Source organism: Pleuronectes platessa, chromosome 9 (assembly GCF_947347685.1).
Source record: "Pleuronectes platessa chromosome 9, fPlePla1.1, whole genome shotgun sequence".
Lineage (NCBI taxonomy): Eukaryota > Metazoa > Chordata > Actinopteri > Pleuronectiformes > Pleuronectidae > Pleuronectes > Pleuronectes platessa.
Genome location: NC_070634.1, coordinates 14342328 through 14366106, shown reverse-complemented (window position 1 = coordinate 14366106; position 23779 = coordinate 14342328). Strand labels below are relative to the sequence as shown.

At 41.3% G+C, this 23779-nt stretch overlaps 1 protein-coding gene across 1 annotated transcript in view; it reads left to right on the top strand.

The window, feature by feature from the left end:
* Positions 1-23779, top strand: part of agbl4 (AGBL carboxypeptidase 4) — a 266138-nt gene that overhangs the window by 80487 nt on the left and 161872 nt on the right. The gene's annotated exons all lie outside the window — the stretch shown is intronic.

Below are 23779 nucleotides of genomic sequence, written 5' to 3'. Positions count from 1 at the left end.
CCAGTGATTAAACCGCAGAAATAACTCTTCATCTAATATCCTCTCATTAACATTAACAGCAGTCAAGGACAGTGCATAGACATCAGGGGTACAACGTATGTGAATATATCAGCAGTGAACAGAGGATTAACAGCTAAGTAGCTGGGCCCTGAATTGGTTGGCTATGACTTGCATCAGGGAGCTCATTCCGCAGACGGCCTACTGCATGATAGCACGGGGTCATACTGAGCTGTCATGGACCAATGATCTATTTCTCTACCTGTCAACCCCTCAGAGAGACTGAGACAAGAGAGGGTAGCCTTTCCCTCACCTCTCCTTCTCGCTCTTTCTGTCCCTCGCTTCCTCCAGCATCTGCAAGCTTCTTTGCATCAAATGTCATGACAGGAGGTAAACTGCTGTCTTTAGCGAAGATGTGGCTGCATTTACAACTAACTTAAAAGTGGTGAGATATGAGGGTGCATCAATTTTAGCAAATTACCTGTTTGTATTTGCCATTTCTGATCAGTCATCCCTCCAAGTTGAGCAATATATATTTTGTACCTTTCAAAACTCTTACAATTTATGTCTACAAATACATAACACCATCAAATTAAAAAGCTGTATATCAGGGGTGATCAAATTTAGGCTCAGAAAAAAGGCAGTGAAAAGATCATAGAGAACTTGATTAATGTTGGCAAGACCAGTGGGATTCTGTAATTACAATTAAAAATGTCATGTTAGTTATTGATTTGATCCAAACCCAAGTGTCTTACAAACTAATTTTCCAAACTTTCGATGTCAGTCTTCATCAACATATTGCTTCTGTTTAATTGTGGTTGTTAGGGATTTTTTCTAATGCAAAGTCAAATGATTTAATTTCATCTTAATTTTAACTCATCTCAAGAACGATGTAATGGAGTTAAAACCTTTGGATCTATTTCTCTAAATATATTTATAAAATAAACAATGATTGTTTATGGTGATTGGAATCGATTTATTTTAGTTGTGGCCAAACATCCTATTACTGTCCCAAGGTCCCAGGGTCATCAAGCTAAAACGTCCTGTTCAATGTTTGAGAACCTTTGTCATCGTTAACTAAACCAACACTGAGTTCTGATAGGAAACAGGCACGTCCCGTGAGATCTTGTTTTATTTTGATGGACAAAAATTCAAATTTCTATGAGAGGGCATTGTTATCTGAACACAGCTTGGCATTTTGTAACATGTCTGATTCTGCCGTTTGGTTTGGGAGTTTCCATTTAAAAGCCTCTCTGCACAGCAATTTCCTCACTTTTCCTTCTGAACAATCTTTACTTTAAAAAAAGTAGTAACAAGTTCCACAGTTTTTTTTCACATCAAATATTGAATTCATGTTGTTAATTTCTTCACTGCTTCAAATCCCATGAATGGCCACAAACAGGCTTCCATCACTTGAGTGTTGTTCCATCAAAGAGAGAGAGGCCAGTTCGAATGCACCAAGGCCTCTGCCTGCTGGATAAATAGGGCTGTTCTGTAGTAGATAATGGCTGTGAGTCACATATTATATTTATCCAACTCAATAAAGCAGGAGCAGGCAGGCAGATTACTCTGCCCTGAGTCAAGGAGATAATGATATCTGGCTGCTAGCTGGTCCGGAACAGGCTCCAGATGGACTAACAGGCAGGCAGACAGACAGCAAGTGCTGCTAAAGGAGTTGTACGTGGATTGTGTTAGCATGAGACTTCTGTGGGCCACCTAAGCCTCAGCCTGCTTGTGTCAGCCCACCACTGTTCCATGAAAGTCACCTTCGATCTCTTCCTTGCACCCACTCTTCCTCACCTCTGTTCTCGCTTGCTCCACTCCCCCTCAGGGTCATCATATTCCTCTATTCCCACTTCATGGTCTCTCGCTTCTCCACAAGAATACGGCTGGATGGATTTTGTCTGTTTCTCCGTGACTGTGCATTGCACCCTGTCTACACAGACTGCGTAGTGATAGCAGCCTATTAGCAGAGCAGCAGCGTCAGTCCTCCATCAGTGTCTGTGCAGAATGCATTCAAGCACAGTATCGAATGTAAGTCACCCGTGTATTTGCAGCATTCAGGGTTCAAAACACAGTTAATGTAGTTACATACATAAAACAAAATAAATTAGACTGACAGCGTAACAATGTGAGCTGTTAACAGCCTTTGTGAAGAGCTGTATTAATTAAAACCAAAACATATCCACTCTGTCAGACGTCTGTGTCTTAAAACACACTTATCAGTTTGCAAGTTGGATACCTCTCAAATGGATAGTGGGCCTTGTAGACTACGTCCTCTGGAGGAGGTGGCCCCTGAATTGGGACACTGCAATTGATAAACTACAGACCTTAGATTGACCGCCCCTCATCCAAGAGGATGTTGGTCAGAGGACACCTCACAATGTGAAACGCTTATTTTTGTCTTGATGTTTCTCAGAGCAGCAGTTGGGCTTGTCTGCGGACGGGAGCAATAAAGTCATTTTTGATAATGATGGAAATGTCCCCGGTAGAGGTCAGGAGCTCAGAACAGTAATTAAATGCGGACGCCACAATCCTCAGCGAGGGGCCGATGCAGTTCTTTTCTCACCTTGCTACTATGGCAATCTTGAACTCCTCTGGCGCGGACAAAACAGCTGTTTCATCCTCCGTTGTACACCAGACCTCAGATAAACAAACAGCATAAACTGTAAACAAAGTCTCATATTTTCCAACAAGGAATAATCACCATTGCTCCAGTGATTACGTTGATATTTTTCTGTGAATAAAAGCTTGAGAAGAAGAAGCTTAATGTGCAGCAAAGCAGAAACAAATATCCTCAGAGGTGCAAGCTCTGCAAAGACAGCTCACTCATCCAGGGAGAGAGACACATGAAGCTCACTTTGTTTCACTTTGTCTCATGCATGCGGCTCCTTGGTCATAAAGCTCCCCATTTACCAAACTCTGTCCCAGAGTCCATTTCACTTTCTACCTCTTTGAATGTGACAAGTGATAAGGATGGATTATCGTGGGAGACCAGAATTCCACAGGATAATCCTTCACAGACAAAACACTTTGACATCTCAGCTTGTGTTTCTTTTTTCTTTCTCTTACTACACTCGGTGTGCGATGGTTGGTCGTGGCGCAGCCGTTTGACTGTCTGAATTAGTTTTAATCAAGGCTTTAAAGAGACCTTAGTTTAGTATCTTTGGTTCAGAGGCAGCAGCTTACCTCCGCCCTCCCTCTGAAGTCTCCTCCTCTGCTCTGGATGAACGCTGTAAAAATGGCTGTGTGATTACACTCCCTCTTATTGGGACGCTGGGACTATGTGAGTGTCATCCTCTGTAGAACAATGGCACAAGCAAACTGAGTGAAAAGTTGTATCACTAACCTGTTTCTCTTACTCTCACCAAGAGGGCACGGATCAAGCCAATATTGGCTGTGTGTGTGTGTGTGTGTGTGTGTGTGTGTGTGTGTGTGTGTGTGTGTGTGTGTGTGTGTATGTGTTTACCTGTATTCATTTCTGTTAACTCTTTAGGACCTTTTCCAGAATAAGCTATGACCCTGTCAGGATCAGTTAACCTCTTGGGGACCAAAGCCCTGTACTTATAAGGCATAACTTAATTGTTGACGTCCTGTTTAATATTAGTGGTAAGATGTGAATTGTGGTGAGGTAAAGGTGAGAGTTAGGTAAGAGTTTTTCACAGGTAAAGTTTTGGTCTGGCTGTCCACAATCAATGGTAGTAAATAGAAAATCCTAATAAGGATAGCTGCTCAAACCTGTGTGTGTGTGTGTGTGTGTGTGTGTGTGTGTGTGTGTGTGTGTGTGTGTGTGTGTGTGAGAGAGATAGAGAGAGTGAGTATGATTTAAAAAAAGGAGGCCTTGTTAATTTTTTGCTCTAACTGGATTGTAATATGTTGTGTGGTTACTATAGAGAAGTGACTTAATTAGAGAGAACAGCGTAGGTATTCAATTAGTTTGAGTTCTGAATTGTATTAGTTTCAAACAACTCAAACAGTGGTGGGAAGTAGCCATTAGATAATTGGAAGAACACATTTAACACTTGTATCATTGTTTAGTAACTCATTAGTCCAAATGGTCACTTCTGACATTTTGTTAAATGTAAATGCCAAAACCTTATGTCAAGTCTGGGCAGAAAAACAAAGAGGATTTGTGCTGCGCATGTGAGCAACAAATATTTGTGTTTTTATTGACTCTCTCCACATTCTACTTCTCTGTGTTCATCTCTGATAAAATTTAAATATGAGGTGTGTTAAGCTACATAACAACAATTGCAAAATTATTTTTTTAACCGCTGTGAGATTAGCAAATTACTTTTACTCTAGTAATGAGAAAGAAAGCCCCCCCCCCACGTGTCTCTCTGTTGTGATAAACCAATGTGTGTGGACGTGAAGCATGAGCACAGTAAAATACGATAATGTAATGATTTTCTTTAATGTCATTTGGTTGCTGTAATAATCATTATCTGTGTGTAATGTAATTGTGAGAATAGATTTTTGGCAAATGTTAAATGCAACGGCACATTTTCTGCTCACCGATACAAAACAGTAGAAGGATTTTAACCATTTACAATTAATTACTCTGCTTACAGTTGCTTAGTAGAAAATTACTTTGACATGGAAAAGTAGCACAAATGGAAAAAAACACAGCCTGAATTATTTTAAGGAGATTCCGGTTTTAAAAACACAGTAGAGTAAATCTACAGCTAATCCCTAAACTTGAGATCATAAAAGCATTACGTGATCTATGGTTGAACATCAGTTGAAGGGCGTTTTCATATCCTCGCTGTTCGGAGAGGATTTTCCTAAACTGAGGCTGATTTCTGTTAGAACTGGTCACATAAGCAGTAAAATAATCAGGCTGCTGTTTAGTCGATCTCCGGTTCTCTCAGAAACATTATGTGGGTTTTTCTTGTAAACTACAAATGCAGTCTGTTGGCGTCTGCACCAAATGTAAAATTTAAATAATTTAACAGTTGACAGTGTCACATAATTGCCATCTGCCATTATGTACAGTATGAATATAATATGCATAAGTATAAAATGTTCTAATAGCCTAGTTCCCCTTTGTCGGAGGAATGTCTGCAGCAATTACAGAGCATGGAATATGTGTAAGCCTGCACTGTTATGACTGTGGTCAAACAAGGAAACTGCAGCATGATGACTGATTTCCATCCCTATTTACATTGTACTGTTGCGCTGTAAACCATTAGACGTGTGTTCATGATGTGATGTAATGTAGCTAGTATACATTGCTGCTTTGGTTGTGCATCGTGCAATCTGGAAACATCATCTTCTGCAAAACCCCAATGTGCAGTTATCTATTCTCCTTGTGAAAATAAACCTGAGTCAAATGCCCAAGTATTTGGATTGAGAATAACCTAAAATCCAGTGTGATAGTGTTCCAATTCTCTTAGTAGACCTTCCTATTTCTCTCTGAGGGCTTTCCAGGAGCTCTCTAAGGCCTTTCAGTTTCACATATGTTCCTTCCCTGGAGAAGCCATTTGAATCTCCTCTTCAAATTTCTTTGAATGGAGAGAAAGAGAGAAAATAAGGGGGAATCCAAGTTGCTTGCTAGTTTCTCAGGTATTCTGTCTTTCCCTGCTCGGCCGGCTAACAGTCTAAGTACGCAGCCTCACTGCCACTGGATCATTTACTCTCAGTGCGCCTCTCCGTTGCACTTTTCCACTTCTTCTTTCTCTCAGTTTGAAGCAGGTGGGTACTCGGTCTGAGCCTCTCCTCCTCCTTTAGTGTTTGTGCTAAGTGGGAACCTTCCACCCGTCCACCAGTCCATCCACTTCACTGCGGTCCCTCAAGGCTCCTTTTGAATGTGTTCTTTCATTTAATCATTTCTTTTAAAAAAAGATTATTTTTTTTGAGGGGGCACTGTGAGGTCACAGATCACATCAGAGTTGCTTTCCGACTCAGTGACCATTTAATCAAGCCGAGGTCCATTTTGCCGCCGCTCTTTTCAGAACACCTTTTCTTCCTGGGGCTCAGGGTTGAAGCCAATGGCCTCGGCCCTTCCAATCCCATTCCTACCAAAGCTTTAGAGGTGAAGTGGGTGACTTACACCAATTCCCAGGGATTTGGAGCTTCACTGAGTGTCCCGTATAGACCAATGGCTTTACCTGGAATACTTATGCTTGCCCCTGACCCTTGCAGATACAACCCTACACCAAATGTTCTGTCTGTTCAATGTTTTGAAGACCTAAAGGTCTAAGTTGGATGTTGATTTATAAAATCAATCGATCAGTGGAGCCTAATCAAAGTCCAATGTTATTGACCCTCTGCTTTTCAAATTTACCAAATTACGGTAAGCTTTTTACAGATTTAAACAAAGTTTCAAGATTATGTTTGAAGCTGTTCAAAATGTTGTCACTATTACATAGTCTGTCCTTCAGAATGCGTTGTGAATGCGTCTTTGCAGAGAACCTCGCTCAACACAGTGGGAGGTTGTGCAAAATGGGTAAACTCCATATCCAATTCTCTGGATTTTACCCCGAGGTCATGTCTGAAAACGACTTTAAACAGCAGGAAGAGCACACGTCTAAATGTTCAAATTAACGACAACCAAAAGTTGTTACTTTTAGGGGCATGGTATTTTACATTCTGAGTCATGACGGTTATTAATAACATATTTGTCAAATATCTGACGTGAAATAGTTGTCAATTGTTATATTTAATATTATAAATGTATACAAATCTTCTAAATTCACTTCTGCAATTTCCACATGGAAAATAAATCATCATCATATCACCTCTTCTTCTTATGCTGTCAGAATAATGTGATTGTATGACGTTACCTTTGAATAAAGTTTGTCAAATAACTAATTTCTCAATTCAGAACTTAAACATTTGTTCACCAGAATTTCAACTAAGGAAACAAGCTCATTGAATTATGTGTGTAGAGCACTGTGAAATTGTTTTTTGCTAATAGCATTATCATTCTTACTGTGTCATGGAGCGAGAGTGTTCAAAAATGTACGTTAAATTCCATTAACTTTGTGTGCTTCCCTCGTTTCATAATCCCATAAAAACACATTTGTGTGCTACAGTCACTGAATGTTTTTAAGGCATTTAGAGTATTTACTACAAAGGTATTCCATCATAACAGTGTAGCACTAGACTGTACCATGATTAGGTTGTCGACCAACCCTCTGTGATATGAAAGAAAAACATCAAGAGAGAGGAGGGAGGTGTTTCGGTGTATAGTAGATGTAAGTCTGCATTTATGAAAGTCCTCCAAGCAGCCCATAATATGACTTAAAAAAAATTCACCTTCTCTTGAAGTGGAGTTTATAAGATCTTATATTGAGTGGATTTGCAGCTTCTTGCTCGTAGATAATTGTAAAGTATAGTTGATTTCTATGCTGTAAGTGATACATGTGGTAATTTTTAAACACATAGAGACAGAATTGAATCATAAATCATTTATTACATGTGGCATCAACTGGAGTAAATATAGATGGTTTGATTAAATCTGTCTCCTAACAGAAGCTGTGACTTCTGATTCAGTGGCTCAAATGTACACTTTTTTTTGTTGGGTGTAGGATTAGTATCAGATTCCTCCGCCCTACACTACCATACCGAAGGTTTGTTGGTAATCTTTCAAACTACCCACAGCAGAAACTCATGGTATTAAACATATGTTAGCTTTAGACTCAAATTATACTTTGGTTTGAAATAAGTACTCCCTTATGGCAAGAGGACACACAATTAAGGTTATGAAGTTATGAAAGATCATAGCTTGATTATATTTGAACCCTTTAAAAAAAAAAACACGTTTCTATAAAGCCAAATTGCTACACCAATCACATTTTGTACAAAATGTACCTGCAACTAGATTACCTTTTATTTTATGTTGTTAGACATATGTTTAATATAATAATGACGATTGGTTTCACACCGGACACAGGTTTCCTCCTATGTTGGCTAACTGTCGTCAGCCAGTTGATGGGTGTTGATTTTGCAGTGTTTTGAGAGAGCAGCTTTAACAGAAGTTGTGAAGCAGGGTTTGTCTGAGCTTGGTTTGGTCTGTCAGGGCCCCAACACTCAGGTTTCTCATTCTGTGACAGATCAGTTGTCAAACCTGTCTCTCCCTGTTACCTCCTGTAACTCCACCTGGTGTGAACTGAACTGAAGTCAGCTAAACTCAGCTGATGTAAACTAAACTGACCCCAACAACTGGCATTCTGGTGTGAGTTGTTGCACAGTTTTGTAAGGACACGTCCACCCCAGTGAGTTCTTATTTAAGAAAAACTTAGCTGATCTCTCTAACAATTGCGCACAGCAACATAATTGATTGGGCTGTTTTCCGAAGGCCTCTGCTACACTTCAGACAGATTGCCTGCTTCCTCCCTCAAGTCCACATTTCAAAAAATTGATTGGGGACAGGTTTTATATAAAATTGTATTGTTCAAACTCAGGGAGCCAGTTTCTAATATATCTCCCCTGGATGTCTCTTGTGACCTCTCTGCTCCTACATTAAACATTTCATTCTGTTCTCATTTCTCCACAAATGTCAATACAGTGATCCTGAATGTTCTCAATTAGCTAAAAAAGCTTCAACCGTTAACTGTTGGTTCATATAATTTCACAATAACTTGTTGGTTTTTAAGTATGCCATGTGCTTCATTATTTGGATCGGTGTTAGTCCATCTGGCATGTGTGCTGCTAGTGCTTTATTGATCTGTTTTGCTACCAATCGATGATGGGTGTGGTGTTTTCCATGCTTATCAGACTGTAATCAGTCAACTGGAGGAAAACTATAACTTTTGTTACGTGTGATTTTCCAAAGGTTGCTTCCTTGATTCCATCACAGATCCTAAACACATTTATTTCATCCTCTTTCTTTCTTTCTTCACCATGACCTGAGGTGATAATGCATTTCCTTGTGGAAATAGCCACATTGCAGTTCCCTTTGTTCATCCTGTGTCTCTCAGCTATTTTCCTGTTACTTGTCCTTTCCTCAACTTCGGCAAGTGCTTGTCGTTGGTGTAGTGAAGCAGCAGATGCAGTGTTGTCCATTTCTTCATCATTAACAGTCTTGCAGAAAGAGACGAGGGGCTGTCTCTCCAGACAGACAGAAAGCATGGCATCTAAAATAAAATGCTGTGCCATGTCTCACCAGTTCCTCTTAACCAGTGTGCTGGTGTGAGTATGTGCATCCACCCATGCATGTTGATGAGTTGGAGGTAGAGAAGATTGCTTTTTTTACAGCCTCTCAATCACAAAGAGCAAACCAAAAGGGACACATGGGTAAAAACATGGTGGAGGATTTCCAGGCTTGTTTCTAGACTGTTATGCAGTCCTGGTGCCACTGGTTAAAGAGAAATATCATCTTTTTTCAAATGTTAAACAAATAAGTGCTTGGCTTGAATATGAGGACAACAAAGACGTGTGTTGCATGGCGACCAAACACCCGAACGTGTTCCAAGATAAATACAAATCATTTTTTCTGTGATTCATTAATTTAAACTGGCATCTGTTGGGATCATCCAAATCCAGTTTCCTCTTTGGTCCCCTGACATGATGATGGTCATGTTAGCTTTTTTTGATTTATGCTCCTCTACTCACAGCTAGTTGTAAAAATGTCCAGGCATAAATGATCTTGTAATAGGACCAGGAGCAAGGACACATAATGTCAGGGAATGTGCAGCACCTAAAACCAGGCGCAGTCAATATAATCCAATTCCAAAGTCGCAGCACCAGCACTTTCAGACGTAGACCCAGAGTTCAGTCCATACAGTGCCACCTATAGGCAACAGCAGTGACAGCAGCAGCATGTTAGACCTGCTGACGTGGACTCGTTGCCGTCAGTGAGTGATGAGTGCTTAAGGTGTTACTGATTTTGAATGTGACAAAAGGAATTGTTTTGTTAACTGGAGCATGTTTTCTGCTGAATAATGGTAAGACTGTATAGAGAGTCGTTAAGAATTAGTTTGACATTACATGGCTGAAAAAGTCTATTGTCAAAGATTGGTTCAGCATTTTTGGAAACACGATTATTCTGACCCTGTCTGCCAGAAATTACTTTTGACAGAACTTAAGTTTAAAGGCAAACATGTTTTATAGGAATTAAAATTGCAAAAAATCACCCCAAAAATATGCATCTGCATTGATTTATGAATGATATAATGATTAATTTTGACTGCCCATACAGCTGCTTTACATTGTATGAGAAGCTTCTCTTTCAGGTCATTAAATCCAGGCCACCATATGAAAGAAGCAGGTTACATTATAATTATCTGCAGCCTCCACATAATTCTGTTATGAAACTTTTTTTGTACTTTGTTTCTCAAGCCACACAATGATAATAGTGAGGTGAGAATCTACAACATAAGGTCAAGCAGAACTCATATTCACAAAACATTAGACATATAGAAACATTGACATTGCGGCTGTGGCTATGGCCCAGGAAGGAGAGCTGGTTGTCCACTAACCAGGGGATAGGTGGTTCAATCCCCGACACTTTGAGACTGCATGCCGAAGTATCTTTGTGTGCACAGTGAACACAGTGTGTGAACAGGTGAATCAGACTTTTAGTGTAAAGCTCTTGAGTGGTCGATAAGAGTAGAAAAGTAAATACAGTCCATTTACCCTTGTCTCTTGCAACCTCGAACATTCACCCATATAAAAGCAGTCTGCCATTCTAAAGGGAATAGGAGCTAGCACTCTGATTGAGACAAAGCAAACCTTCGAAAATAAAAAATTTTTTTTTTTGGTCAAAAATAAGGCGCAGAGGTATTATGCTTTATGCTTCCTGTCAATCAAATCAAAAAATCTTATTTACACAAACAATAATATACTTTGTGTGAGAACCTTATTTAGAAAAATTGAATTGCAACCACAGCAACGCGTGTATCCTTGTGTTAACTTTTCCAACACAACTTGTTAAATTGTGTTATATATGGTTTCTCTGGTATATTTGATATTACACATCCTCTCATTAGGAGAGGTTTTCATACTGGAATATGAGAAAATGCCAAAATGAAGCCGTGGCCTGCACGGACATGCAAATGAATGCTGGCTTGACCTCAGCCGCCACAAATCTGTAGTCTGCTAATCAGTAATGTGTGTGTATATGAGTGATTTATGATCCAGTTCCATGAAGTGTGCCACCTCTCATTAAAACATACTGGATGTTACTCTGGCATCTTGTACATTACACTCATGTCATGTCTGAGAAAAAAGGAGGACAGAAAAAGTGATTGATATTCTACTGGGGCATCTGCCATTCACGCAGCATTCACACTGAAATTTAGTGTCTCAGCACTCTGCTTATCTAGCAGGGCTGTGGGGTTAGCGCCCTCATAGGCCCACCTCACCATCCTCATCAATGACCTGTGACATCACTTCCTGCTGATGCAGCACGCCTGTCAGATATGAGCCTCTGTGTCCTTCAACCTCTATCCTCCATCCTCTCCGAGTCATGTAGCTGCTATGAAAACAAACACAAACACACAGCATGCATTCACAGCCTTCACACAGCCTTCGACCTCTGTTTTCAGCGAGCCTTTAAATTAGTCTCAATGTGTTATGTCAGAGTGAAAGCCTGAGGCAGCAGTGCAGAGAGAAGAGGCTGAGAATATGGGCTGCAAGTACTACTGGACTCTCATTAACCTCCCTACCTTCTCTCCCTTCACCAAGTCTCCTTCATCAGCTCATCCAGGCCTGAAGTGACACATGGGCCTCTGGAGTGTCAGTAGCGATAAAGATGCCGCCACTTCAGCGTTTTAATTGGAACTTCTGCTGTTGATGTCTGAACAGCTGTAGGACAGAGAAGGGCAGATCTATCATCCCTCCCCTCCGCAGACCGCCTGAGGTCAAATGGCAGCAGTTACCGTGGCAGGAAAACCCGCAAAGCTCCTGTTTATTTATGATTTTTATTGCTCCGCCCCTGCCTCTGCACCTTCCTGCTCTCCCATCTGCATATTCACATCTGGTTGTGAGACGACTGAGGAAGACTGGGCGAGCATCTGGCGGAGTACAGGGCTGTGCTGGAGTGAAATGACCAGCAAGGATGTATTTATAGATTCAATGCGGGGGGTTCACACACTAGCTGACACACGCACACAGCACACTCAAGCACACACGCAAAAACACACACACACTCACACATGCGCAGACACACACACACACACACACACACACACACATACACTCTTCTGTGAATCCTTGACTCTCCCTGCAGACACAAATCCATTATTCATTCCAAAATGACTCATTTTTCGCCCCGTGGCTCCTGGCAGTAGTGTGGCGCCTGACCATGGGGGTGCTTTTTCTAATTAATGCGGATTGCGCAAGAAAGCAAAAAGTAACATATTCACTCTGACGCCTGATGATACAGGAATGCAGGTGTGAAAACAACGCTTGTGGCAAAATAGACTCTTTGACCAATCACAACCCTGCACACTTGAGAATGCAGCGTGCTGTGTTTTCTTGCCTCTTCTGTATCTAATGTCGACCCCGCCTTGTCACTCAGCATGAGTACACGATAGGTAGAAAGCTAACAAGAGCTATAGCAGCAGAAGTTGAGCACCATGCTTTGTTGTCTGAGCACAGAGAATAGAACCTGTATCCCCCCGAAGCTCTCCTCCTGAGATGTGATCTGATTTTAGTCCACCCAATGTTTTTTATGGAGTTTGCTTTTTATCTTTATTCTAGAGCATGATCTTGCATTTTCAGGTCATATATACTTTTGCTGCAATTATGTCCTTGTTCATCTGAGGCCATTCGTTCACGAGACATCTGCCCTCAGATTTCTGCTCTCTGTCATTTTTGTGAAATGACCTTGTCACTGTTCCCTAACTAACCAACAGAATGCCAGGAGTGACACTTGCCAACCCACCCAGAACCATTAAGATGCATTCACATCAAGTTCCAGGTGTTTAATTTGTAATAAAACAGTTTTGTAAAATCAGAAGCCTAGGTTCCTTTTCCCATTGGGCCTCAGTCACCATATATCCTTCCTTGATTTGTCTTGCTCCTTTTATGTCACCTTTATTCAGAGGAAAAGAAAGAGGCAGCCTCAGCTACTTGTGTTGATGCAACACAGATAACGAAGTAGAAACACTGCTATGGCTTATTGTCAATAATCATTTCACTGCATCGTCCGTCCAAGCAAACAATTCCTGGTCTACGTTCGTCCTTGCTCTTTGTTTTTTGTTAGCACGTTCTACAACAAAACAACACCTGGAGAATAGACAATCTTGTTCCTGTTTGCACCAGCACGCACATTCCCAGTCTACGTAAATGGGGATAAACAGTTACTGCCCACAAGAGACTTATTAAGAAGTGAAACAGGGTCTGGAATACAGATGGGTAAGACACATCAGGGTATTGACAGATAGGAGCAGAGATTGTTATGGTGTGGAGGGCACATGCATTGTGTACATACATGTACACTCTCACACACAAAGACAGGCAGACTGAGATGCACACACATACTCTCATGTATCATAACTATACACAGCCTGAGATGGAGGTGGGGCCACATCTTCTTATTCTCAGATATTTGATAAGGCGAGACACAGCGCTGCTTTGCATGCTATTAGATGGGAATCTAAATAACATTTACATGTCATTTACGTCTATCACCTTCGTTCTGAAGAGTGGTGTCAGCACTATGTGCATATCAAAGCTGATATTTATTCCACTTGCCAGCAGGGTTTCTTTGCCAAATTTGCAAATGAATGCAATTATGGGTTTCCTCCCCAGACAGTTTTTGAAAGGTAGTGGTTATCGGGAATATAATATTTGATAATGTCTCAATATGATGTCTTTGTGAATTTAGGTCCCCGGTCAAGAAATGATATCACTGATTTAGATGTTTATTCTCTGATCGTAGTTTGTTATTATTTGTGTCGTGATCTTTGAAAGTAGTTTAACTATGATACTCGAGGAAAGCAATGATTTGCTTTTTGTGAAGAACAACACAAACTGTAGGCTTCTAACATTTCTGTCATGACTTTCCTTTTCTCAGGCTGTCTGGTCATTGCAGAAAAGCAGTTAACACAACTTTATTCAGCATCCCAATCATCAATTAGTGCAGGCAAAACGTTTAATTGCTTTAACAAAATGCCTTTGAATAACCATTACAGAAAACATTTGTGATAACAAAGCGATTACTATTTAGAGACAGCAATAAGCCAGGCACTGTTTCCGGATACCATAATTACCAGTAGCAAGGGGAGCATGGATGAATGCTCATGTGTTGCAATTCTGTGAAGGAGCTGGAAGCAATGCAGAAGATGAAGATGAAGATGGGCGAGATAGGCTGTCAAAGACCAGGCGTATCACTCTGAGGACGCTAGTCCCCCCCTGACACATCCACAATAACCCTCAAGAGGAGCAATTGCTTCCCTCTTTCCGAGCACAAATTTCAATGTTGTTTTGCACACACCTCTCCATTATGAAAGCTTTTTTTGGAAACAGAGGAGATATTGAAATAGAGAGAGTGAGATGGAAGGAGCGAACGAGGCAAGCATGGATGGAGGAAGGGAGGGAAGAATGAGAGAGAGATTGGTTTTCATGCCTGGTAGTCAGCGAGCCTGTAAATCTCCCAGGAGCATAGTGGAAGACAGCAGAAGGTTGATAGTCATCCATCACTCCTGACAACCCCACTGCTCTGGAAGGGCCTGACAGCACAGCCCCGCCTGAAAGAGGGGAGGGGGAGGGGGGGACACAAGAGGAAAGATAAATAGAAAGGGATGCTGCCTGCAGAATGAGAAAATTAACTCTTCCATATTTAAAGCAGAAGGCAGAGGGGGAAAAAGAAGGTGAGAAGAGGAATGGGAGGAGGGAAGTGCAGCAGTTGCTGTTCCAGCCGCTCTGTTCATCCCTCACCGAGTGCCTGTGGCAGCGGCAGTGCTGCTGCTGAGGGACTGGAGACTGTGGACGGGTTGGAACTAAAGCTCTGTCCTCGTCAAAGCAGCAGAGCAAGAACATGTGGGTCGAAATCTCAAGAAGAGCTAACTTTTATTCTTTTCCACTTTTAGAAAGATGACCCCTGTCCCCTATAAATATATAAACAGCTAATTTAATTTAATCAACAAATGCATTAAAAGGAACACTATTACGCCTGGATTATATTACATTTAAATTCAATTATATCAAATTGAATTTAAATTGAATTATGGTAATATTTTTAATAAATGCATTTGCCATATCCCCTAAAAAGTTGGTACTGGAAATAATACTAAATACGAAGCACAGATATTTGACTTTTGAATTTATATATCCACTCACTGCAAGTCAACCCTGATTCAACTTGTTCATTATGTTGGGAATGCACAGCACATGTTTAAGGTTAAGGAAATATTTGGATTCTTGTTTTACAAGTTTAAAGGAGATTTGAAGCATGAGCTATTACTGAAATTAAATTTTTAACATTTAACAGAAATTACTATTTTGCATGTCTTTCCCCAAAAAATGCTGTTACTTAAAACTTGCCATGGACCAAATGTATATCCGAGCTGGATTCAAATAAATTTCAAAACTAAGTAGTAGTATATAAACCACATTTTAGAGAGAGGGAGTTGGTCTGTCACAACTGAAGGCCTGTATTTTACTTTCCTACTTGAATGTAGAGCACGAGTAAGCTGTAGAGATATGTTCTCTGCCTCTGGTAAAATAACCATTCCTTTTCATTACAGCTTTCTAAGTGACACAATAAAACACTGAATAAGAGTGGAAGAAAGCATACTGTGCTATTTTGTGTCAACTGGACATATGGGATACGTTTCTCACAGAGTGTGGGCCGAGTGGTAATAAAACGGGAACTGCCTGTTCAAAGAACACAAGGTCTTATTGGCGAGGAGCTGTCCAAACACTCTGTCAATTAAACAGACGTAGAGTCCCTGCATATCTGACAATCTGTGGGTAGCTGACCATGACCCATTCTACACATATCGACTTCAGAGGGAACACACACTGAGGGGAAACACACGCACACACACACACAAAGAAGCTCATTACTAAATCACAACATGGATGTGTGATCTTATTATAGAGCTGCGCGGCGTCTCTATAGCATGTGCAGAATGTGGCTGGGTAATTAAATGAAAAGCAGTAAAAGACGTCCTCAGAGGTTAAGTCCTGTTTATCTCTATAGTCTTTTACGGCGAGCTCGTTGTGCGACCTGTAACGTACTCATCCATAAAATAAAAAGGTGATGTTTTACAATTCCAATGATTGTTTGTGTTTGAGTATCTCTTTCACTCTGTGTTATTTGATTCATTCTGCTGCGTCTTTTGGCTCCATATTAGTTTTAATCCCCCGTCCATTTCAGTGTACTAAAGCACCTTAAAACGCACATCACCTGACCATGCACGTACACCGGGCATGCACGTCCTCCTTGACAGGGGAATGGTCACAGATTGCACGGATGATAGATTGTCACCAACAGCAACGCTTATAACGGATTATCCATGTAGCTTTCTTCACTTGTTGCCAGGGCTACTGCCGGTTGTTTAATTCTGGAAGGGGGCAATGTAATAGAAGCCTGACGAATCAGTGTAGGCTACATCGTGATCGAAAAGAACCAATCAGGTTGTGAGTGTCTACTTTAACGTTTCCAAAAAAAACTTAGTTTTTGCCCATCCAGACTAAGACGCTGGCCCGGAGTTTTAAACCAAAACGGGACCAGAACCATTTCCAAACCATTCCGCTCTAGAGGCTTTAAAACACCAGAGTAGTGTGGAGGCAGAGTTGATGCATTTTTAAACTAAGATGTAATAGTACTTGTAGCTCTCCAGTAAATGTTGTAGTAGATGCAGCCTGTGTGTGTGTGTTTGTGTGTGTTTGTGTTGTGAGTGACCTCCATCAGTGCCTGCAGGGTACCGGCCAATGCTGTCACTCAGTGCGAGAAAAGCCCTAATTAAAGAAGTTCCAGTCGTACATGGCCTCACAATGGAGAGAGAGATTGCCTTTCAACTCGGTGCCCGATGCAGAAACGTCCTCCTCCTTGGGCTGAATAAAAGAGTCTGATACAAAAAGCCATGAATGCCTAAACCAAACAAAAGCTCTTTAAAAGACTGTCACCGTACTATCTGATATCTCCTGGAACAGCTCTGCTTTGAATAAATCTTTTTTTTTTTTTTTTTTCAGTGAAGGAGGGAGAAGGAAATTAAAAGCTGACATTTAAAAAGCTGCTGCTGGGACTCGTGGCCCCTAGGATCAATAGTTAGGTATCTCATGACTCCCCCCCGCATATTAGCTCACTTTTCTACGGGGCATCTCAGACTAAGTACAAACAAACCAAAACTACTGTAGGAATATTGCTGTGTTGTTTTGTCAGTTTACCTCCAGGTGTGTGTGTGTGTATGTGTGTATGCGTGTGCGTGTGTGTGTGTGTGTCGCCTGAGTAGCAGATGGAGGTGGGGTATGCGTGTTTGTGTGTCTGTAATGTGTTTAAAGGGTCCCATCCTCCTCTTCCTTGTGTCGGCACCTTGATTTGACATTGATCATGAGGGACCTAAACTGTCAGCAGCAACATGACACTGGAAGAAAAAAAAAGAGTGTGAGAAGGTAGAAGAGAGAAGGAGTTGTTAGGTGTGTGTGGGTTGTGTGTGTGTGTGTATCTGGGGGTTACTTGTGTTGGTTGACATTACTGACATTCAGTTGTACTCAGTGACATTGTCAGCGAGCGACTTTGTGAAGTGTGTCAGGTTACGTATAGCAGATTTAGTCAAGGTCATGCATGTGATCCCGATGGAGTCACGTCCCTTTCTCCCCGACACACACACACCCAGACACAAGGGTGTCCTGCTCCACACGTATGAGTCTGTGGCCTCCGTCCACGCCCACAGGGACTCAGGTCGTCCCTCAGTGTCCCCCTGTCGTACTGTTATTCCCGCCAATTGCTGCCTTGTGACCTTCCTCACTCTCGCCAGCCTTTACGGGGGCTTATGACCATATCTGAGCTTCCTTTAACATAATGTCACCCTGGAGAGTCACCACAAGACCTCTGAAAAGGCTTTCTGCTTTCTCTGACTGCTCAAGTAAACAACCAGTAGCATTTTACATAAATATGATGCTGCTTTGACAATTATAACTATAGTGCAAGATCTGTTCTTTCCATTCTGCTGAAAGCACACCTGAGGTACTGTGCGAGTCTCTGGGCTATGGCAGCCTTAAGGGAAGCTATACGGTTTATTCAGAAGTAGTTTTTTATTTTCTAGGAATTGGTTCAATTGCTGATAAAAACACTGTTGCTACTCAAACAGTGAGGTGTCTGTGGCTTGTAAAAGGCGCCATTGGGCCCAACAAACACAAGCAGTTAGTGTCGTTATACCCAAGGCAAGTTTGCCTGATGATCTGAACTACTTTTTTTTCAAAGTGAAAACAAAAGTGCAGTTGCACACAAAACCGCACATAAACACGGCAAGTGTGATGATTTTTATCAGGGGTATTGTCTATATATATAAAACTGTCTCCTACAGGTTATTGAAGTTTGATCACAACCTGATGCAGCCATGTTCCCACATTTTCAGCCATTTTACCATTATTAAACAGACACCACACAATTAATGACATGAAGTATTACAGTAATACCATAGTTGTAATAAAGTAGTACAACTAAGTTGTAGCTATGGCTAGCCCACTAGCTCTATCATCACCATGGGTTTGCAGATTGCTGACTCTACCAGTGATTAAAGACAGGAATTTATTTCTGGCAATGAAACAGCAACATACTGTTTTTTATTCCTTCAGCTTAAATCACTTGAGGAATAACAGATTTCACCAGAGTTCAGACACTGTTCAGATAACATCCACATCAACAAGTCTACATCAGCTAAACACATTCAACACAACTATCCAGGTGATGAGCAAATTATTTTGTCATCACTTCACTATATGATTACTTAGATGTCATTAATTATGTTTTGTTGTAATCACAATTCAGTTTTACACAGTTTTACGTTTAATTTTAAAAGGAAATGACAACAGGTTAGCAATTGATGATGTGTATCTTTATGTGTGTGGTGCTGGACTCAACTGCTGGCGGTGTCAGGTAGTCCCCAGAACAGTGGGTAGTTGGCACGCTGTGCGTCAGTGATCAGGTTGATCAGAGACAACAAGACAGGAACAGACAGAGCTGGAGCTGCCAGCAGTTATCAGTCTGTCTCTGATGGTTATGGACAGGCCTCATAGATTTGCTCTGCTTGCTTGTGTTATGATGAGGAATCACAAGGTTAAATAACGGAACACAGTGCGGTGATGTGTTCAGGTAACCTCACCTGATCCCTAATGGGACAATTTGTCTCCGCTGCACAGTTGTTATTTTGTGAAGACCACTGGGCAACATTTCAAGTGCAGTGTTGTGGGGATAATAATGTTCCTGTGATGAAGTGATTTTAAGGGAAGAATCTAATTTCCGCTCCGGTCAGAGCCTGAGGGTCAGCAAGAAGAAAGAGGTTTTATTTTTGTTGTTGTTTTTTTGGTACAAAGACCCATCAGCACCCTGGAGTCTGGCCAAAGCTCTGACAGGACTGTTTCCCTGAGCTGGTGACCACCTACCATATGTACAAACATTTTAACATTTTAATCTTAATTAACCTTTGTGTTTTATTGTAGATTGAGGTTGATATGGTTTGCCTTCTTTTTTGAAGTAACTCTTGAGCAACATGAGAATCTTTCAGTGATTGGTATTTCACACATCCATCAACATGTCTAAGGTAGTTTGATTACTACGTTTAGTTTTACAGCACATTCCAACTTTAAGTTGATTCAGATTTCTTTGTAAACAACAGTAAAACAGTCTATAGTTTCCCTTTTCAGTGAGGAACCAGAAACGCCTTTTTTTTTAAACTTAAATGAAGTCACCATCGTGTTTCTACCTGAAAACATATTTCCCTTATCTGGCCAAATTGGTTTGGGAACTTTATCTACCCAGTAACTTTGACTACTATTACTTTTTTCAATCATTCAAAATCAAGTCCATTCAGCCTTCACCATCAAACAGGACAAAGTGCTCAGTCCGTGTAGAGGTCTCTCACAACGCATTTGAAATGGTTTCTTTAATAATTCATGGAGGCCTCTTCCAGGAAGCAACGCTATCTTTCCACATGCTGGATCGATGCAGATCAAAAGACAGTGTTTGGTCCTAAATGCAATCCTATCCCGAAGTGCTACCGGCAGGACTATTTTAGTGCCAAGAGCTGTGTCTATAGCTGGCTGCTGAATTCTGTTTAATGTTTGCCAAAGAGATTGTGATTAGAAATTAGTGATTCAGACAAAAATCACCGGCAGACTTTGAATGTGACTCCTTATTTATGCTTTAACTCCAGATGTACAACTCACAGTATAAATCCCAGTGAATTTGAGATTAAATATCTGCAAGACAAAAAATTGTGACAGTTAAGCAACGCTTTAATTCAAGATTCAAATTTTCAGTAGGCAGCATTTGTTGGGCCATTGGTTTTGATTTTGATCCGTTCTTACATTAAGTCTTTGTAGATACTTTATATTTGTTTACTGCTGTGACAGAGTGAAAATCCTATTTATTGCTCCATTAAGGTTCATTTGAGTTTGGCATGTTGGGAGATTATGTCGACCAAAGACAGTTCCGCCAAAAGCACAAAATGCCTTTTTTTTTTCAAGTTTGAGAATATTTCTACTTTTGACATGATCTCATGTTGAATTGTCACTTTGTTTCACACTTGGATGTTATATTTATGTCTATGTGTGTATGAAGATAGTGTGTATGTGTGCGTGCGTGCGTGTGTGTGTGTGTGTGTGTCTGTGTGTGTCTGCGTTGACACCACAGAGACACCTGTTCCAGTCTGCCATTCAGCGGTGATGGGGACGGCGTAGGGCTTTGACACGCTCTGTAGACAAGACAGCTCAGACAGCATGGATGTTAATCTCTTCTAACTGCTCCCAGCCTAATTAAATCTTCCAGGGCAGACACACAAACACACACAAACACACACACACACACACACACACACACACACACACACACACACACAAACGTGCGCACATGTGGAGGCTTCCAAATTGGTCTTGCTTACGTGTGAGTGTGAGTTTTAACGATCGGGAGAATTGGCCCTACAGCGTTTGCTTGATTTTAATTCAGTAAAATTGTATGTCTCTGTGTGTGTGTGCGTGTGTGTGTGTGTGTGTGTGTGTGTGTATGGTGTGTGTGTGTGTGTGTATGCGAGAGAGAGAGAGAGAGCATGAAAGTCACAGTATTACACAGACACAAAGAATTTGACTCCTGTCGTCCTTGTCTGTTTGAAGAGGCAGTGGTAACAGAGAAACTCATGTACAACAACAATGGTGCTGATCACTTCCTGTGGTGTTTACGTGTCTGTACTCTGACATGATTGTGTTGTGTTGCACAGTCATGCAGGTCATCTACACACATCACCTTCTTCCAGCACTGCAGATGGAAAGCATTTAATGTAATGAAATGGAAATACCAAAATCAGTCATCTTAACCTCATTGGTGTTGATTCAAATACTAGGGTCAAATTAGGTTTGTGTCGTGCCATGCATTTCCTTCATCCTGACAAAAATGGCACATTGAGAGGGCCACTGACTGGGGCTCATACACTGCTTTACCAATCAACTTTGGGGTTTGATCCCACAAACGACTCACAAAAGTCACTGAAGCTGGATTGTCTTTAGAAGAAGGTGAAATGCTAGGGGAGAGGCATGCTGCTAAATGTTAAACAAGTGCCTAGTTTATATTCTCCAGTTTTATCACTTACCTTATTGTCAAGGTGAATGTTTCTTAATAAGTCAAAACAAGAAATCTGGGTCAATAAATGAAAAGGTGTATAATATTCTATTTTTAGCCACCAAACAGGTAACTGCAGGTAGTGTTGGGCCTGATCTCTTTGTATTTGTGTCCTGTTTTAAAAGAGTTCATTCTGGGTTCATGGCTCAACAAAGTCAAAAGTAGAATGGGGTTAAGAGAGGACATGCCCCCACAGCCAATTAAACAGTCCCCTTGTGGAACCACATTTAAATTGACTTGATCCTGACAACAAATCACACTCAATAGTGCCACCAACATTCCTGATTTCTTTCCTCAGGATCCATCAATTATTGTCTGAGAAATCTGAAAATGTTCAAAAAGCCCTATCTCTCACAAATAAATTAATTCTACCCCTGAGCTGCACAAACATTTTAGAAGTTCTTCCATAACCTACACAGCACCCTTCCACCGATTTCATGAAAATCCGTCCTGTAGTCACTGTGTAATCTTGCTTACAAACCAACATATGGACGGGAGAAAAACATTAAAAGAGGTCACTAGTTGTAATCGATCAGTATCTATTTTGCACTGAGCAGTTTAAACTATATGAAAGCATGAGTGGTTAACAAAAACCTAATAAACATGTTACTCTCAGATCCTGTGAAGGAATAAAACAACTTCAAAGTGGTAATACATACAATAACACACATACACACACAAACACACATACACACATGTCCTGTACACGCACCGCATGATTCAGTCAATGGTCCAGGGTTTCCCTATGTTGCTTTTAAGCTTATGAAAGTTCTTTGTGCCCTGTTAGACAGACTTTCTGATGTGATGTTTAATCACAAGATGCAGAGATTCTTTTTTAATCTGTTTAGCTTCAGTGAAGTCGGTGTCACGGAGAGACTCTGACAGGACATGTGCCTCCCTCCCTGCCTATCAGCCCACCCGCCTGTCTCCTCTACATCTGTCCACCCAGCCAGAGCCCATCTCACTTCCCTCTGTTGCTACCTTCAGTAACTCTGTCCCTCCCATATTTATCTCTGTTGCACAACCACCCTCCTGTCTCTTCAACCCCTCTGCTCCTATACGTCTTCCTTGAAACCGCACCTTTTTTTCATGCTTGATTCTCTCCCACCCTTGCATTGTGCATCATTCTCCCTGCGATTCAATTTCCTTTTTTCCCTTCTTTTTCCCTGTGTCTGTCATCTGTCCAGTCTCGGCTACCTCTGAGTTAAACAGGCCGAACAAATAGATTACAAACAGTGGGTAGAGTGAAGCTAAGGAGGAAGACAATCTGAATTTGTTGTGGATAAAGAATGAGGAAGGAGGCTGTGCAGTCAAAGAAAGCCAGTGGAGTCAGGGTAAGGCTGTATTTGCCTGAGGGGAAAAGGCTGAAAAGTAGCTCTCGCAACAGATGTGCAGGGCAGTAAAGTGTAATTGAAATGCCAGCAGCAATGGTCTTATCTCCCTGCTACAGGAGCCTGCTGCCAGTCTCAACATCAGTTAGATGTCATTTTACCTAAGTCTGAATCAGCCTGCCACAATCCACAATCCCCATTCCTCTGATGCTAGGCGGGCGAGAAGGGGAGAAATGGATGAGGGGGAGGGAGACGAGAAAGAAAAGGAGGGAGAGGAGGGTGGGGAGTCTGTAATAGGATTTCAGTGGCACCCAGTTAACTTCCACCACCTGGACTTATTTGGTAATTTGATATGCCCCATCAATAGGATTCATTTACCTCAACGCAGTATTACCATCGCCATTCATTTGACTTTTTAAACTATATATTTATTCAGTTCTCTCTGCATATTTTCCTGCTTGTTCTGATCCTAATCACGGCTGCTGGAGGTGGCAGGAAGGAGGGAGGGGCGGGGTTTCCAACCAACATATAAGCTAAGAAAGAAAGTCCTTGGTCCGGTGGAGGTGGAAAGCCAGACGCCATCGCTCCAGGCAAAGCTTAATGTTTTGGGCCAGCTAGCATCCCTCTGGGAGGAACCATAATGTCCTCCCAGATTAGAGGCCAGCACTCGTCGGAGCTGCTGCCTTTCCATCAGGAACTTAGTTACTGCAACATGGGATCA